This window comes from Schistocerca piceifrons, chromosome 8 (genome assembly GCF_021461385.2).
Source record: "Schistocerca piceifrons isolate TAMUIC-IGC-003096 chromosome 8, iqSchPice1.1, whole genome shotgun sequence".
Classification (NCBI taxonomy): domain Eukaryota; kingdom Metazoa; phylum Arthropoda; class Insecta; order Orthoptera; family Acrididae; genus Schistocerca; species Schistocerca piceifrons.
In genome coordinates this window covers 374,484,961-374,505,050 of record NC_060145.1, presented here as the reverse complement: position 1 = coordinate 374,505,050, position 20,090 = coordinate 374,484,961, and positions in this window count along the sequence as shown.

The following is a 20,090-nucleotide window of genomic DNA, read 5'->3' as shown; positions in this document are numbered from 1 at the left end:
CCTGTCTTTTCTTCCGGTAGGTTGGAATGTTACTTCTTATGCGATGCGTCAAAAATAATGATTTAATGCCACAGTTTGATTCAGCGTCGTGGATGATCGTCACGTCATCAGCGGAAAGCTGACAGCTAATACGGAATTTTCGGTTGGGATTAATCGCTGAAGGATTAACATGAGTGGCACAGGAAACGTTGAAAGAGAAAAGTGGTAGATAATTGTGAGTGGGTAAATACTTATCAAGTTTAAAATCGTTTATTAATAACACAATGCGGCAAATTCGATCCCACGAGCTTTGTTAAAAGCTTAAGGAAACATTACTCACGTTTCTTGAAATGTAAAATAAAAGGCCAGTGCACAAAAATTCTGGACCTGAAAATGAATGTAATGTGTCAAGAACAGGAGAGCACCAGGTAAGTCAGCAAGACTGCAACTAATTAACTGTACAAACTGGAATGGACAATAAAGAAATAGTGATATTATATTCGCTTTCTGTTCTTTCTCCCATATGCGATTATAATAGCAATATTTAAGCCTTGATGGTATTTCATGAGACCTGCAGTGTGGATGCACACTAGGTCCACCCTCTTGCGCGAGTCATGCGAGATGCTGCGAGCAAAGAGGAGAATACTTACCGGAGCGCTACAGAAGTGATGTACGGCAAGTTGGTAATTTGGGTCTCATGTGTTGCAGACTCGGGTAGCTAAAGCAGTTTAGGTGCCCGCTTGCTTAAAGCGGGAAATCCGTGACTGAGCTCCGGCCGGGCAAAACATTTGTTGAGAATTCAGTATTAACCACTTTCTACAGTAGATTACGGTCTTGCTCTTCAGTCATATTTTTGAATATTGTGTTTACATATCATTCGTTTAATGCGTCACGTTTTTCCATATTTGCCTTTGTCCTGCTGCCAAAAGCTCCATTTACTGGCAAACTGGATAGGGGATGGCAACGTTAGTGTCTCCATACTTGAAGAATTCTTGAAGAGTTGAAAAGCATTTGTAAATCGATCACATGTCTCACCTGCACAGATTTATGTGTTGTTATTAACATACGTTATACAAATATCTATTGTGTTCTCTTGCCAAAATGTATCATTTTGCTGAGCTGGAGAAAACGAAACCAAACAGACTTCTTACCGTTTTTGACTCCAGTAGGTTAAATTCTGCCACCATCCCACAAGCAGAGAGCTCTTTGATGTACGCAAAATTTTGTGGCGAAATGTTGGTATACTATTGCAATTTATTGTCGCAATTCTTGATTCCCTTCCACACTGATTAAGGTTGCATCTCCTAAAAAATCTATTGGACGCTATAGCTTACAATCAGACACACGAATCTCGGTTGAAAAAATACTTAGTAAAGTTACTGCATTTTAGGAATATTGTGCTGGTTCCCATCTTGGAGTTATGTTTCTCCTTTAGATTATCTGACGCTACACCAAATTTCTCAGCTGCAGTACTATGCATTTTGTGCTTCTCTTTCAACTGTTTAATGACCATTACCAGATGCAGAATCAATTATTCTTTCTAGAGCCCCTCACCTTACCCAGGCGCACAAATTTTATTTCTTCAACTCTGACCTGGTGGTCAGTGTATTATGTTGTTTCATGACCTTTTCCTTACCATCCAAACACACATATAACTTTTCACCAAATTCCTGTGTTTGGTTATTCACTTTTGCTAGCTGTCCGTTTTTATCAGCCAGCCAGCACTTGACTTTGGCTCTATTCTACATACTACTAACGGATTTCCTTATGGTTTCCTAACTAGTATTTCCCACAAGTTCGTTTCGACAGCAACAACTTCTATATTTACCCTCACTTTCTAAATTTCCTATTATACTGTGAGCTCTGATCATTTCTACGATATTTTATGGTTTGTGCAGTTTGGCAGACTTCACATTGGTCTTTATCTTATTACTCAGGCGCCTCACAGATTTACCAAAATGCCCAGTTTACATAATTAACTTTTGTAGATAGTTAATTTTCCACATCAGATATTTCAATATCCGCATTAACTGTTTGTGGTTGAATTTCCTGAATTCCCACATATATTGTTGCCATTATTACTTTTCAGTCTGCCACTATTACTTTAAACACAGGCGACTGCTCTACTCGCCGGGACGCCATAACCACACGACATTTCATTTACCAGTGGTGGCTGCTGTGGAAGTGCACAAGAGCATATGAACATCCCAACTTTCGATACCTTGGGGATTTATTCGTTATTTCTCTTTGAATGCTGTTAAACGTAACGTAGATATCTCTAGACTATGAAACTTGGTATTAGGGTCGGGAGCATACCTTCTGTTGTGCACGTTCTAAGGTGCTTCTGTGTATGCGCAACTCGCTTCACGTAATTGCTTTATACATAGAGATTTGATAAACAACGTTCACAGTTCACGATGAGCACAGCTAGCCCTTGACACTTAACTAGAAGTTCACGTCAGTGTCACTAGGTGGTAGCACACTTCAGCAGACTTTTATCGCCGTTCGCTCGGCATAAATCCTGCTAGGTGATAGCACACTACTCAGACACGCTAATTCATCCATCTGTATATGTTAGAGATGTGTTCACAATAAACCTATTTTGTGGGTTTCTGAATAGGTTGTAGTATGTTAAGCTATGACTTATATCACACAGTAATCCATTTGGGGCGCTGAGGAAAAAAAGAGCCTAAAGCACATCACCGTCGATTATGTGACTGTAGCATTTATTCATGCTTTTGAAATCTGTTGATCTTATGGCGAGTCAGTTTTATCTGCGCTATAGGCTCACATTGTATATATGAAAATTCATGAAAAGCTGAAAAACTGGTTTCTCTGATACTCACTTAAATGTGGGATCGACGACAGTGTACTTATGGATCTCAGCTCTTCATTTGTTTTCCAGTCAAGTGACCATGTTGGTAGATATTAATACTTGTGTTTAATCATTCCTGCAAATGGCACTTTGTGTTTGCAGTTGGTTGTTAACTGTGTAGGAATCAGCTTTAGTGTGCAGTATGAATACGAACTATGTTGAATTTATTTCAAATGTTAAGGATGTGAAGACGGGTCGTGAGTCGTGCTAGGGTAGCTCAGTCGGTAGAGCACTTGCCCGAGAAAGGCAAAGGTCCCGAGTTCGACTCACAGATTTAATCTGCCAGAAAGTTACATATCAGAGCACATTCCACTGTAGAGCGAAAATCTCATTCTGGGAACAGAAAAATAAATTACTAGGAAAACTTAGAGGCAACGGAACTAGGGCCTCCGAGGATTGATCCTTTGATTGAACGAGTGATGACACCAAATACGCTTGACTACAGGCGAATATCTGACAAGGAAGGGTACAGTTAGCACGAGTTATTGTGTGGGTGTAGCATAAGAATATCTGATTTTCAGCCCGGAAGAAAATTCGTGAACTAATACATCTGTTAGGGATCTTCTATATTTGTCCAAACAATCGGAAAAGCACGAAAACTCCCACTTACACAAAAATTGGAAATGGAGAGTTGCGAAAGGTAACACATTATTTCGTTATTGCCCCAAACTGTAATTAATTGTGTACAAAACAACAAAATTGCACAAAACAATTCTGTCTTTTGTCAGATAAGTTATGCACCGTGTTATTATTATTATTATCATTATTGGCAGTAACTGTAGTTGTATTAACTTGTTCATAAGCATAACTACTATAAAACAGATGCTAGTAATTTCACATTCTCAAATTTATCTGAATCAAAAAATTTGTGAACATCAACAATGTATGCTCACTAGTCGCCACTGATTTAAAACCTCACAATACAAAGGAGGCGGGGTGTTCTGTACGCCCACCTTTTGAAAATATTGCAATCTATTCATGTACTTCACATTTTAAATTTTTTAAGAAAATATTTCTTTTCTTCAACGATTTCTTATACTAGAATATACTAACTCTATTATCTTTTTCATTGAAACCATGGACATAAATCTAAGTCTTAGTAGAGAATGCGATGTTTTGCAGCAAATGTCATATGCACATTTTCACATTCAGGACCCAACTTAAACATCTACATGTCTTTAAAAAGCATGTTGTGAACAAATGTCAGCCACAGTTATCGAAATCTGTATTTTTAAAAAAATTTTCGGTGTTGTCATAAAGTCCAGTCCCCATTCCCCCCTCCGCCCCCACCATCCCCCTCACCCTGCCCCTCCTCCCTACTCAGTGCACAAATTACGGGGAATGAGTTTGTATTCCTAAGATGGAGAAAGAATGTAGTCGGTAGTCGGTTATGGACCATAGTTGTACAGCAGTACGTCTTTAAAAAGTATGTTTTAATAATAGTTAACAATTTCAAACGAAATTGGCTTTTTTAAATTTTATTTTGTGGTGGGCATAACTATCCCACTTGGTAGTATGTATTATATAAAAGTGTTGTATTGCTCGGATTAAACTTTTACATGTAGATTGCAAAGAATATATGACACTAAAATTTGATAAGATTGCTGTCCATGGGAAGGATCAAGAAACTTTCCGTCGTCGTTTTGGTTATACTGAGATGAAAATTGTAATTACAAAGTAATACTAAACTTACAGTGAGTACTACTGGAACATTTATTACAATGCAATAGTAAAATTGAAAAAAAAGCTTTATTGCTGGAACACAATGACCACATTTTACTAAACAGTAAGAAAAATGAAAAACATAAAAACAACAAAGATAAAATGAAAAACATTATTTTGCTAAGTGTGTGAGGCTTACAAATCTCCGTTGACATAAACTATTTAGGCTTCAAGGTTGTGGGAGGAAAAGCATTCTATTACGAACAGAAACTAAAAGATGGGTGTGAAAATGGCGAAATTTAAAATAAAAGTAGCTTATTTTATATTAATACGAAAACAATCGTTTCTCACAGCGGCACCATTCAATGAGTATGAGGGCTGGATGATACACTGGAAGTTGATGTTGGCCAGTGCTCTTGCACATAGTAAAAATGTGTTCACAAAGACTCTCTTCGATAGATTTCTGACACAGTTTCTTGTCTTGAACCGTCACTGACTAATCATACTCAACTGGATTTATGTTTGGAGACTTTTAGAGACACCCCTACGCCGATACTTCAGGAGGTCTGTCGACCTAACTGTAGGTTGTTTCTAATGTTTACAAGCAGTTATTATCTTACATGAGGTCGACTATAGGTTTCTCCATTACTGAACAGAGAGACTAGAAGGTTGGCAGCGTACATTCTTCCAAAACATGAATGTATTCCTCGGAGAGTATCGTGAATAGAAGTTCAGTCATTTCAGTCACTGCTGTAGCAGTCAGCCAACCCGAAACAGGCAAACATATCATTAAATACTTTCTGTGGCAACAGTATCATTTGGAGAGTAACGAGTGCTTCATACGTATAATCCGCTTTATAATGTTACAGATCGGAGATCCAGTATCCATATTTGCCACCGCTATTTGTCCGGTAATGGAGGGAGAGACTTAGCGCCAGATTAAATACCACGATTTTCCAAGATGCTGCGTGAAAATGTGTATGTCATACATGTTATTTACCCGTTCCTCTGCCGAAGACGTAAATATCCATGACCTCGAAACTTTCTGGCAGATTAAAACTGTGTGCCGGACCGAGACTCGAACTCATGACATTTGCCCGCGAAAAGCAAAGGTCCCGAGTTCGAGTCTCGGGCCGGCACACAGTTTTAATCTGCCAGAAAGTTTCATATCAGAGCACACTCCGCTGCAGAGTGAAAATCTCATTCTGGATCCACGACCTCTTCGAAATACGCATGTTTAGTGAAATTTGTGCTGGCGCAATGTTTCATTCTGTTCCTCATATCGCAAACCATAGCCAAATAAGGATTCTGTAAGGACATTGTGATGTGTACCGTAGTTGCAATCTGCCTTATATTACTTTCGCCGTCATACTGAATCGCAACTGATGGATTTGGTTTGAAGTACTGACGACACTTCGATGTTTCAGACTGTCGAACATGTACTCGCGTATACATGGGGTCTCACAAGCTCTGGAGCCATTCGTGACTAAAGAATGGACATTCAAAGATGACAATGTGGTGACCCCGCTTGGCCGTCTTGGTACAGCCGACAAAAAGCTGTTTCCCTTTGACATCGTAGATTACTACTGGGAGTGGCACCTCAGCAATGCCATGCGTGGGTTGCGCCTTTATCTCATGGATGAGAACTTCGACAACTTGCAAGCGGCCAGGAGAAGTTACCGTCGGTAAGTGTGTTCTGTTTTTCGTGGTATTGCTTGCAACTGTAGTGTCTGAAAGGTATGAATGCAGCTAGTAATAAACTCACTGAGGTCTTTATAACTCAACAGTTACTAAAAAAATAGTTGAAAAGGTTACATTTTGTCATGACACGCTGATATGATTTCATGAAAAGCAAGACCGGCGTAAAGCCTAAATGGAATAATTACTCATATCAACCACACAGTTAACAGTTAGTTGTAGTGAATAGCATTTCCAGCACCTCGTAAGCATTAAAACAACAAATAATGCAAATTTGCAAGTACCCTTAACTGAAAGCATTCTTCAAGGGTGCTTTCAGAACCACACATATGTTCAAAGGCAGTGAGTAGTCTAAACTATGCCACAGCACTATTGCCACTTACTGGCTGAACAAGTTCGTCAACTAAATCACCACTCAGAATCACTAAAAGCATAATATTCTATGCTTGAGACACATTGAGCAATTGATTCTGTCTTAAGTCTAACATTTTGTAAAATGAGTGATTAGTATTGTTATTCAGCGTCATAGCATTAGTTTTGCACATTTTTATATGATCTTAAGAAAGGAACATAGGGCACAAGCTTTCACCGTCTCATAACCGCAGTATAACTTTAACTAAGTGTAACATTGATTTACGTTTAAGCAACACTTTATATGTATCGTAACTGGTTTTGAATTTGTTAAGTGAACAGGATTCTTTTCTTGCACTCATCCCGTCAGTTTATTTACATAATGATATTCAAGCTCTTTTTTCCTCGTAGCAAAGTTCTCTAATTGAAGAAATGGATTTCATAAATTTGTCAGTAAGACAGTGATAACTGTTATGTAAATAGTCCACAACTTCCGCTACAGTTGGACAAATTTTTATTGCTGGAGGCTTATATAATCCCTCTTGGGGTCTCAGCTCTATCTTCAGGTGGAACAGCAAATTAAATTGAAACTTCCTGGCAGATTAAAACTGTTGCCGGATCGAGACTCGAACTCGGGACCTTTGCCTTTCGCGGGCAAGTGCTCTACCAACTCACGCCCCGTCCTCACAGCTTTAATTCCGCCAGTCCCTCGTCTCCTATTTGCGAAAGGCACACAGTTTTAATCTGCCAGGAAGTTTCGTATCAGCGCACACTCCGCTGTAGAGTGAAAATTTCATTCTAGAACCAAATTAAATTATCTCTCACATTAAGACCCATAAAATGAAACTGGTTATACAAAGTGAAATAAACTCAAAATAAATACGATTACAAAACAACGAACGTTTCTAAAATAAGTACAAAGTGTACACGTCCAAGTTAAGCGATCATGCTGAAACCACCTATCAAATGTGCGTGACGTAAGTTAACCGTATGTTGCAAGCACCGGCCGGGACCTAGAGTCTAAATAAGCCTTATAGAGCCGAATCAGAGACTATACGAATAGCCAGGAGCTGCAAAGTAAGGCTGAAATTGATCCATTAATAGCTATACCTACTAAAGGCCAACCAACGTCAAGTTTGCACAGAGAGAGCCGTTACTGATCGGCAGCACGTAAACTGGCGGAAACGAAAATGCTACACTACTGGCCATTAAAATCACTACACCACGAAGATGAGGTGCTATAGACGTGAAATTTCACCGACAGGAAGAAGATGCTGTGATATGCAAATGATTAGCTTTTCAGAGCATTCACACAAGGTTGGCGCCGGTGGCGACACCTACAACGTGCTGACATGAGGAAAGTTTCCAACCGATTTCTCATACACAAAGAGTAGCTAACCGGCGTTGCCTGGTAAAAAACGTTGTTGTGATGCGTCGTGTAAGGAGGAGAAATGCGTACCATCACGTTTCCGACTTTGATAAAGGTCGGATTGTAGCCTATCGCGATTGCGGTTTATCGTATCGCGACATTGCTGATCACTTTGGTCGAGATCCAATGACTGTTAGCAGAATATGGAATCGGTGGGTTCAGGAGGGTAATACGGAACGCCGTGCTGGATCCCAACGGCCACGTATCACCAGCAGCCGAGATGACAGGAGTCTTATCCGCATGTAACGGATCGTGCAGCCACGTCTCGATCCCTGAGTCAACAGATGGGGACGTTTGTAAGACAACAAGCATCTGCACGAACAGTTCGACGAAGTTCGCAGCAGCATGGACTATCAGCTCGGAGACCATGGCTGCGGTTACCCTTGATGCTGCATCACAGACAGGAGCACCTGCGATGATGCACCCAACGAGTAACCTGGGTGCACGAATGGCAAAACGTCATTTTCCGGATGAATACAGGTTCTGTTTACAGCATCATGATGGTCGCATCCGTGTTTGGCGACATCGCAGTGTACGCATATTGGAAGCGTGTATTCGTCATCGCCATACTGGCGTATCACCCGGCGTGACGGCATGGGGTGCCATTGGTTACTCGTCTCGGTCACCTCTTGTTCGCATTGACGGCACTTTGAACACTGGACGTCACACTTCAGATATTTTACGATCCGTGGCTCTACCCTTCATTCGATCCCTGTGAAACCCTGCATTTCAGCATGATAATGCACAACCGCTGTTGCAGGTCCTGTACGGGCCTTTTTGGATACAAAAAATGATCGACTGTTGCCCTGGCCAGAACTTTCTCCAGATCTCTCACCAATTGAAAACGTCTGGTCAATGGTGGCCGAGCAACTGGCTCGTCATAACACTCCAGTTACTACTCTTGATGAACTGTGGTATCGTATTGAAGCTGCATGGGCAGCTGTACCTGTACACGCCATCCAAGAACTGTTGGACTCAGTACCCAGGCGCATCAAGGTCGTCATTACGGCCAGATGTGGTTGTTCTGGGTATTGATTTCTCAGGATCTATGCACCAAAATTGCTTGAAAATGTAATAAAATGTCAGTTTTAGTATAATATATTTGTCCAATGACTACTCGTTTATCATCTGCATTTCTTCTTGGTGTAGCAATTTTAATGGCCAGTAGTGTATTTAAACATCCGCAACTAAGAAACTGAACGTCTGACAAAGTCTCGTAGAAAGCGGCAATGTGAGCCGCCTACTAACGGAACGAGAACTGACCGCTTTTGGTTACAAGCTGCACTGAAGTAAACACGGCGTGCTGTGCGCCCCACCCGAGCAAAAGAGGAACTGACATAAAAGTTCAAAGCGACTCAAATAGTAATGAGCTCGGATCTGAGCACTATGGGACTTAACATTTGAGGTCATCAGTCCCCTAGAACGTAGAACTACTTAAACCAAACCAACCTAAGGACATCACACTCATCTGAGGCAGGATTCGAACCTGCGGCCGTAGTGGTCGCGCGGTTCCAGACTGAAGCGCCTAGAACCGCTCCGCCGCACCAGCCGGCTAGTAATGAGCAACTGACACCAATTGTATATGTCCGAGAGATAAACACGATATAAAAACCATAGTGGACTAAGTCCGAAGTAACTAGAGAAAATATACAAAAACCTGCCGTAAAACCAGTACGGTCAACAAACACAAAAACTTTCACAGATCACTTCTAATATCAAACCAGTGCGCTATGCAAGCCGCAAATGGCAGTCAAATAAAAAAGTTCTATGATAACAGCACAACAGAAATTGTGACAATAAGACACAGACCAAAGACAGTAAAAATACAGACATCGACAAAAGTGCATACAATGCTGGATAAACTACGTCATATAATTACAACATGTTTAATAACAAATCCGTGTAAGAGAACGACCAAGACGACGTCATTAAAAGCTTTTAATGATATAATACAAAACCACATGGATGCTGGACCAAAAACGTAAACTACTGCGATGAGTAACAGAACGTATATCGAAGCAACTAGATAATAAAGACCAACAAACATAAAAATAGTTAAAGAACACTGGGAACAGAGACCGTGGCAGGAACAACAGCAAGCATTTCAAAAAGTGTCTCAAATTATTTTTTTTATTTGGGTTCTACCTGTCCGTTCAAGGCAATGGCAGGATTACTAGTTATTCCTTTGAAAATCTCTATCTGTTCTAGGATGTTCAGAGTCAAGTCCTTGGGATAGACTTGTTATATTGAGTTCTCGTCCACGAAATCAGTCTGTGATCATCAAGCACAAGATGCATGGATAATGCACTTTTGAGTTGACTGACAGGTACAAAGCTCCTTGAACCTGGTGTAAAAACTTCTACCAGTTTGCCTCACGTAATGCAGGCACTTAATACCATAGAGCCCCGTCTTGTTAAATGGTTGAAAAGCCTTATATTCATGCCGTATCAGGCACTGTCCATTATTAGTAGGTATAAAAAACGCTTGAATAATATGTTATTTTCAGTTGCGAGCAACCGCAGCAAAATTTACACATTTTGAGTGAAATGATCCACACTGGTTGTGAAACAGCTCTTATTTACCGTCACTTTTAGTAACAGCTATTTTACAGCCAATGTGGATCATTTCATTCAAAAAACAGGGATGATATTTAGAACTCTCAGTCAGTTAGCCACTTTCTCCAAAATATTCCGATTTTAGGGATTCCTAACGAAGTTTTTCATCTCAGCTACGTCTCGAACAACGAGAAATAAAATATTAATGACAGGCATGAATGCAAGTTTCAGAGAGTAATGGCAGAGTTGGATACTAAAAATGCAGCTTGATGGGGGGCTCCTCGTAAATCTTCGTACAATATTTTCTCCGGATTACAAAACAGTACTAATATAAAGTTTACTGAGCGGGAGGTTACAGTATTAAATATGGGGTTTTGTTTGAACAGTAATGACCCAGTTACTAAGGAAAAAGCAAAATATCTCATAGTTCGCAGTACAGGGGCGTTATATCTCTCTAAGGCTATACTGGTTAAAAAAAAAACAAGGTTTGTGCAAAAATTAATAGAGTTATAATGTTACATGATAAACATAACATGGCAGGCAAGGAACAGGGGATCGTAATATCATTAAAAGCGTTAATTAAACATTGGTTAATGACGCTCTTACAGTATGAGTGGATAAAAGTAAAGCCTACCCTTCTCTTAAAACAACCTAAATATAAAGAAATAATGAAAGGTTTTGTCAGTAGCTACGTTATTGAATGAGCTAAGTTTGATCCCACTAATAAATTCCCAGCAAAATTAAAAAACATGTTTAAATGTGTAAATCTAGTATCGAAGCAAGACCATAAAAGCAAACTATTGCCGATGAACCCTAGAATGCCCACACTTAGGGACGCCCTGAAGACCCATAAGCACTGTTCCCCAATAAGGCCTGTTATTAATTCCATGGATAGCTGCCGCCATGAGCTTGCTGGATATCTTAATGGCGTCCTCACCCAGCAATTCCTTTACGCTCAGTATAACATGGTTAAAATTTGGAGGAAGTTTATACAACTTATACACGTAGCTACGATTCATAAGGATGCCTCGTTAGTTTCCTTTGATATTGACGGTATACAGACAATTGTTCCCATAAATGAGATCATGCATTTGACTGAAAGTAATCTGCATACATTTAGTAGTTTTGAAAATGAATGCATTCTTGAGATTATATTGCTTATTGGTCTGTTGAAATTTAATTATTATAAGGTTATTGAAGGTATATGACAGCTCTCCCCTGGAAACTACATTTGCGAATATATATACGTCCCACTTACAAGAAAGATTCTTTCCTGAAAATTCCAAATTTATAGGCAAAATGGTGGTATACGGAAGATATTTTGGTGACATAGTTATTACTAACGAAGAGAACAAAGACAAATTTGCCGATATGCACAAGGCGCTCAATAGACAATCGCTCAACATTAATTTTACTATTGAGTATGACCATAGTAGTGCTTTATCTTATCTGGATCTGCCGATGGTATGGCTTCAACGTTTAGTATAAACCACGACTGATACGTTAATACATAATCATCCATACACCCTAGAACTAACACACCGGCGGACATCATATGTACGATTTACAAATTGCATGAGGTCCCGCTTTATAAATAAGGCATTAACAAGGTACGGGACAATATAAAGTTTTTTAGCAGACAGGAATGGTTATGAAATTAAGAAGGTCGAGGATATTCATGGGCAAATTACAGTAAAGAGGAGGAATAATGCGCTGGTGGGCTGCACACTCATTGCGCAAGATGTAGGTGATGTGAAAAATTTCGCTAGGTTTCCCTGAAACGGGAATATTTCGGATAAAGTGGGTATTTGGCTGAGGGATCTGAATATTATTCCTCCTTTCTTTATACCTAATAATAATAATGGAAGTGGCTGATATAGCATGAATATAAGGCTCCCAGCCATTTAACTAAATTAAGGTTAATTGTATTAAGTGCCCGCAGTGCAATTGTAAGTACGTGAAGAAAACTGGTGGAAGTTTCTACACCAGGTTTAAGAAATAAGGTTGTAATTTCGCCAACAGGATCACTTTCAGGTGCAATATTTCATGTTGAAGCAGACATTAACAATGGAAACTTTGTGGTTATATAAACATCTATCGTAATTTTTAAGTAAACTTACCAGTGAAAGATATACGAGTTTTCTTACAAAAAGTATTACATGACTGTGAAGTCGGCACTTAAATTGAAATATTCAGTTGGCTGTTGGTGACTATAATGGTTTACCAAGAGGTCTGAAAATTTTCTTTTGGGTACTTGCTCATAGTTTACACGGACGTGTCTATTGAAACATCAGGAAACTCATCTGGCAACTGTAATAACTTCGCAGCCTCCGTTTTATCTAAGTGACCGATAGTAAATTTAATATCACCTGCCAAACACTGTACGCACCAGCACTCTTGACACAGCTACAGAATCTGTGTCTCTTTTCGGCGTGAAAATTAAAGACAAGGCCATTCCCCATATAATATGACACACAGCCCATTTATATTTTGATAGTAAGCCCTTTGGCGACCATAAACTTTGAAAGCCAAATGAAATCGCGAAGCCTTAGTTTGAACTGCGCCAACTATATTTAAATGATCACCTGAAACAGAGGTACAGTTTTCAAGAGCTGCCTGCTACGTAGGAGAATTCTCTAATCCACGATACCTACTATACCAGCGGCGATCAATTAAAGAAACATTACTACCAGCATCGAACAAACTGGTTCCGAACAGAGGTCGAAGCAAAAAGAAGGGAGATTCACTTTGTCAACACCGTATAAATTATGACAGTCGTTTTGTGGCGAAATGCACCCAGTATACACTACGTGACCAATAGTATCCGGACACATGGCTGAAAATGACAAGTTCGTGGCGCCTTCCATCGGTAATGCTGGAATTCAGTATTGTGTTGGTCCACCCTTAGCATTGAGGATAGCATCCACTCTCGCAGGCATACGTTCAATCAGGTGCTGGAAGGTTTCTTGGGGAATGGTAGTCGGTTCTTCATTGTGTACTATACCGAGGAGAGGTATCGATGTTGGTCGGTTAGGCCTGGCACGAAGTCGGCGTTCCAAAACATCCCAAATGTGTTCTGAAGGTTTCAGGTCAGGACTACGTGCAGACCAGTCCATTACAGGGATGTTACACTGCGTCACAGGCCGTGAATTATGAAAACGTGCTCGATCGTGTCGAAAGCTGCAGTCGCCGTCCCCGAATTGCTCTTCAACAGTGGGAAGCAAGAAAGTGCTTAAAACATCAATGTTGGCCTGTGCTGTGATAGTGCCACTCAAAACAACAAGGGGTGAAGCCCCCTCCATGAAAAACACGACCACAGCATAACACCACCGCCTCCGAATTTTAGTGTTGGCGCTACACACGCTGGCAGATGACGTCCACCGGGCATTTGCCGTACCCACACCCTCCATCGGATCGTGACATTGTGTACCATGATTCGTCACTCCACACAACGTTTTTCCACTCATCAATCGTCCAATGTTTACGCTCCTTACACCAAGCGAGGCGTCATTTGGCATTTACCGGGACGTGAGCAGCCGCTCGACCATGAAATGAAAGTTTTCGCACGTCCCGCCTAGCTGTCATAGTACTTGCAGTGGATCCTGATGCAGTTTGAATTCCTGTGTGATAGTCTGGGTCGATGTTCGCCTATTACACATTACGACCCTCTTCAACAGTCGGCGGTCTCTGTCAATCAACAGATGAGTTCGGCCAGTACGCTTTTGTGCTGTATGTGTCCCTTCATGTTTCTACTTCACTATCACATCGGAAACAATGGACCTAGGGATGTTTAGGAGTGTGGACATCCCGCGTACAGACGTATGGCACCAGTCACCTGACCACGTTCGTGAGTTCGGCGGAGCGCCCCATTCTGCTCACTCACGATATCTAATGACTACTGATGTCGCTGATATGGAGCATCTGGCAGTAGGTGGCAGCACAATGCATCTAATATGAGAAACGTATGTTTTTGGGGGTGTCCAGATACTTTTGATCACATAGTGTACTTCGCCACCGTTCCTCGGCTCCTACATCTCTGATGCCGATCCTGTGGCTCCTCACAATCATTTAACAAAACGACCCACCTCTCCACAGCGGAAACAAGCACTCCTAGGCAATCTCCGAATTTTTCCCTGGCCGGCAGAACCAGCTGCAGTGTCCAACCTTTCCTGGATGCTCTGCCCCCAAAATCCCGCTTTTTGTCAATGAATTTGATATGGTCAACACCGACAAACATTTTTATGAAATGTATTCGCATATTACGAGTATGATACCACAAAAACTACAGACTTTATTGGAAGCAAATGAGAATTTGTGCAAGACTAGCACTCGAACCCGGATACCTTTTCACGGGTGGCTGCCTTAATCATGTCTTCTATCCAAGTGCGCCTTCGACATGCTGGGCGGCCGACGCCTGACGGCACAGAAGGATATTGCAAGCGCCTTTGTGGAACACTGTCGGTGGTTGTATGAAGCAGACGATCATGACACCTCAGCGACGGACGACGTGCTCCATCCATTGACTGGGATTCTCGACGGGGAGGATGTAGCATCTCTAACAGACACAATCACGACCAATGACATGAATATACTCGTCTCAAAGGGGCGTCCAACAAATCACCAGGCCCTATAGAGTTCTGCAACACGTTTAAAGATCTTACGGCTCCTTGCCCGGTGATGATGTTCAGGAACTGATGACCCCCAGCGTCCACCTAGCATCTGATTGCGTCAAAGACCTTCTTTTTTCGATCTCCGAGCCATAGCGTGGCAGGGACGTTAAACATTATCGCTCTCTCGCTACGCTTCAGAGTGACTTCAAAGTTTTTGCCCTGATTCTAGCTGCTCTCGTTAGGTGTGTCCCGCTGTTGACCAAACAAGCTTGGATGGTAACAGGAATATACAAATTGTGCTCGGAATTTATGCCATCACTGTGACAGAGGCTTGTCGCTTGAACAGAGTTTTGGTGTAGGTAGACTTAGACCACGCCTTCTATAGGGTGAATCACGACTACATCGAAGCTTTCTCCTGTTTTTTTTTTCTTTTTTTCCATTGTGATGCGTCTACTCCAAGGTGTTACATCGCGAGTGATGATCAACGGGCACGTGGCAGGCTCAATTGCCATCGCCTGTTCGGTACACCAGGGAGGCGCGTTATCTGTCATTCTGCACGCCAATGCCCTCGAGCCGGTGTTACGTATACTACAATGCCTGCTGACAGTAATTATGTTGAGACGTCACGCGTTCATCCACCGAGCGTATATGGACTATCTGCTATTTTTACGTGACCGTGTGACGAAGTGCAAGGGACACTGGAATGGATTGCCAGATACGGAGGTGTTGTGGGCAGCTGTATGAATTTAACAAAGTCCAGAGCAATGGTAATAGGCAGTGGCCTCCTGGAAGGGAGTGGGGCCCATTTCAGTTACAAGATACGCTTAAATGTCTGGGGATTATCTTCAGGCAGATGGCAGTTATAAGTTACACCCAACTTCTTCAGGGGACACGCACAAGCGTCAGAGGCTATCAGCTCTGGATGTTAGACATGACTCAAAGGGTTGCTTACGTCTACTTTCACCTGGCGTCCAGAATAGACAACTTGGCTACAGTTTTATCGATGCCGAAGTTGATGGATCACAGATTGACGGCGGTCTTTGTCTATTTCATGGCCGCGATTCTGATACTAAAAGTTCGGTGCGATACACTCACCCCACCCTTCAGCGATGCCGGCCTACGACTCATCAGCATCCAAGTACGAGCGACGGCCTTGTATGTCAATATGGTGATGAAGTTGTGGACCCGACGTCGGCAGAGATAAATGGATCGACGAGCTGACTCCCTCCTCCTCACTACCGCCCTGTATATCCTCATCGCTTTCCCACGTCAAGACTTTTTCCGGTGACTACATCCACTATATCCACTCCTATCTCTCGTGTACGAGAGCTCCTACCTGACGGTGAGAGGACATAACTGGAACGTGGTGGAACAACGTCAAACTATGGCAGCTTGTCCGGTGTTGTTGTGTACAGTGCACCACCACTTTGTCCACTCAAACGCTCGGACGACCTGGTATATGGTGGTCAACCAACTCCATGCCGTTGATATGGCCAACTACACACTCTGTCAACACTGTCGTCTGCCTGATATAGTTCCACATTACCCGTCATGTGGATCTTCTGCAGAGGTGTGACAGCCGATCCCTTTTTCTTCGCACAGCCTCACAAGCAGTGATCCCACAATGCCGTTTAAACCTGGATGAGACGTTTTCCACTCACACTAAGGCTGCGTTGACACTTCCGGCCGGGCCGGGCCGGGCTGACGCGTACTGGCTCGGCTCGTGCCTAGCCAGCTCAGGCCGGCGAGTAGTGCATTCACATCGCGCGCCGCGCCGAGCCGGGACGGCGAATGGGGGAAAATCCACTTCTCCGATTTTCATGTTTTAAAAATTCTTAGCTGTATATAAGACTTGGCCACATCGTTTTATGAACTTATTTTTTCCTTAAAAGCGTTACTTACGCCGTGAAAAAAGAAAAAGTCTACTTTTCGTTTCGCGTGATTTCTTAGTTTCGTAACGCTTCCCAACCGATTTTGAAGAAAGTATGCGGCTAAAGAATCTGATTTTTGTACACGTGGTAGTGCAACATCTCAGCTTCGTATTGAATCATTTATCTTTCCATATTTCTTAACAGTCATTGTGAAATGATGCTATTTGTCAACGTTGTGCACTTGATTTACAAATCTTGTAGTGAAAAAGTTACGTAGCGGGTAGCTTACTGTTAGATTCGTTTTAGACCATACATTGTTGGGAATGAAATGTAGCTAAAAGTACCAAAAAGTTTCTGAAATGATAATGATACTGATATCTGTCTCTGGTCTCAAGTAATACGAGCTATTCAGTGGCGTCAGTGCCGCGTCCGCAAGCCACGGAGTTAGCGCGGTTACAGTTTGGTTTAGTGTAGTCATATAATGCAGGACAGAAAAAAACTAATTACTAGTGATCAGCGCAGACCTAGTTCCGGTCCGGTCCCTCTTATTATTTTAATGGTCTCATTCTCTAGATAAATCCAAATGTATAAGAATTTTTCCCTCGGCTATTGGACAGGCATCTGCTATGCTTTTATAATTGGCCACACGTTGCATCACAAAAGACAAACAATTATTTGTCATCAACATCCTACAATTAGTACGATGTACATTTCGCATTTCGAACTAATAGATACCTGAAGCGCAATTCTGTAATCTCGTTGTCTACTTTGACAGAAAAAATAATGGAGAGTTAATGAAACTACTGTAGATCGGCACAGATGTTCGTTTCATTGTTATTCATTGTTTTCTTTTTTTTCTTCCTTTGCGGGCTGCGCTGCACTGTCAAGGTAATCCCCACTCTTTGGCTAAATGGCTGGCAGGAGACCAAATAAATAAATTTAAAAAGATCCCCACCCTTCGACAGCTGACAAGCAAGTCAATAGAAAACGCAGCTGCAGGCAACAGTTGCTCGCCTTTAGCTAGTCTGTGCTGTCGTGTAGAACAATGTCTTCACTCTTATATTGGTATTGTTTTGACTCTGCAGTAACTCCTCGAGTTTTGAAGTACAGAAGAACTAGGAGGTTATGGATTCATCCCATAAATAGCGACAGACATTTAGGAGAGTTTTTTCTTTATATGAAGAACTTAAAAACTATCCTGAAAAATTTTATTCAAATTACAGAATGAATCATAATACATTTCAGTATGTGCTGCAGAACATTCAAGACAAAATTTCTAAACAGAACACAAATTTTCGCAGAAGTATAACAGCAGAAGAAAAATTGTTTATAACGATAAGGTCATTTTGGGTAATGTCTTGCTGTGCCTTCAACGAAGAATCGCAGAAATACTCCTTCAGAATTTTCCAACTTTTTTCTTCTTTTTTCTTCATGATGCAGCGCTTGGCAGTGGTGATGGTTCATCATGTGGAGCCACTGATGACCTCACAGAATTCTTTTCATTACCTTGTAAGATAGACAGATTGATAGGCGAAGAGTTTTGAGATAATGCTCTATGACTTGGTGGTTCTATTTCCACTGATAAGGAACTGCCACAGCATGACTTTACAATGCATTATCATCTGGTAGGGACACATTTCCGTCCCTCAGTGACACTCATATCTGTCTCCGTTTACAAGTAAATGCGAACTATTCAGTGGCGGCAATGCCGCGATCGCTGGCAAGCTATTGTTGTAAATGCATGTAAATACGGTAGATTAAATAAATGAAATAAAAGTAATTTCGCATGTATCATCATAATAAACGTAATTTTTCCTCACTGATTGTGAAATGTGAGGTAACACCTTAAAATAAAAGACGTGTGCAGTCACACTTGTGAAGAAAGCAGAAGGGAGACGTGTGATGCGTGTACTGCAGAAGCTGTAGTGCTGCTCCACAGGCTCGCGCCTGCGGTCGGCTCGCGCCGGCAATATTAAACACTCCGGATGTCGCCGGCTCGGCTCCGGGAGGCTCATGCCGTGTCGGCGCGGCCCGGCCGCCAGTGTGAACACCGCAATTCAGAACCATGTGTTTGATATCGAAGCGGACGGCTGCCCGGCCAGGCTCGGCTCGGCCCGGCCGGCAGTGTGAACGCAGCCTTTAAGGCTTTTTGGTACTTTTAGCTACATTTCATTCCCAACAATGTATGGTCTAAAACGGATCTAACAGTAAGCTACCCGCTACATAACTTTTTCACTACAAGATTTGTAAATCAAGTGCACAACGTTGACAAATAGCATCATTTCACAATGACTGTTAAGAAATATGGAAAGATAAATGATTCAATGCGAAACTAAGATGTTGCGCTACCACATGTACAAAAATCAGATTCTTTAGCTGCATACTTTCTTCAAAATCGGTTGGGAAGCGTTACGAAACTAAGAAATCACGCGAAACGAAAAGTAGACTTTTTCTTTTTTCACGACGTAAGTAACGCTTTTAAGGAAAAAATAAGTTCATAAAACGATGTGGCGAAGTCTTATATACCGCTAAGAATTTTTAAAACATGAAAATCGGAGAAGTGAATTTTCCCCCATTTCGCCGTCCCGGCTCGGCGCGGCGCGCAATGTGAATGCACTACTCGTCGGCCTGAGCTGGCTAGGCACGAGCCGAGCCAGTACGCGTCAGCCCGGCCCGGCCCGGCCGGCAGTGTGAACGCAGCCTTTTAACTAACGCTGTGACATGACTGTTCCACAGTCGTGACAAGGGCAATCTCGGTTTTTGACTTTTGTACTGGAACATGCTATCGATAATACGATGCCAATCTTTTGGGCAGTGTTTTCTTGCACCCTTCCCGCAGCTGGGGCACGCCAGGCATGAGAAGATAACTTCATAGCGAGTGCTGAATACGTAGCACAGGAACAGCGGCAGAGAAATACGGCATTTCTCTTCGAGACGACGTGGCCAGACGTTGACTGCAGAGCAACGGGATCCACTTGTAGCCACTCATATGCAGCCAGAAGTGTGTGGAATTTTCGTTTGTTACTCGATGATCGCTGTCTTTTCCTATTTTTCATCATC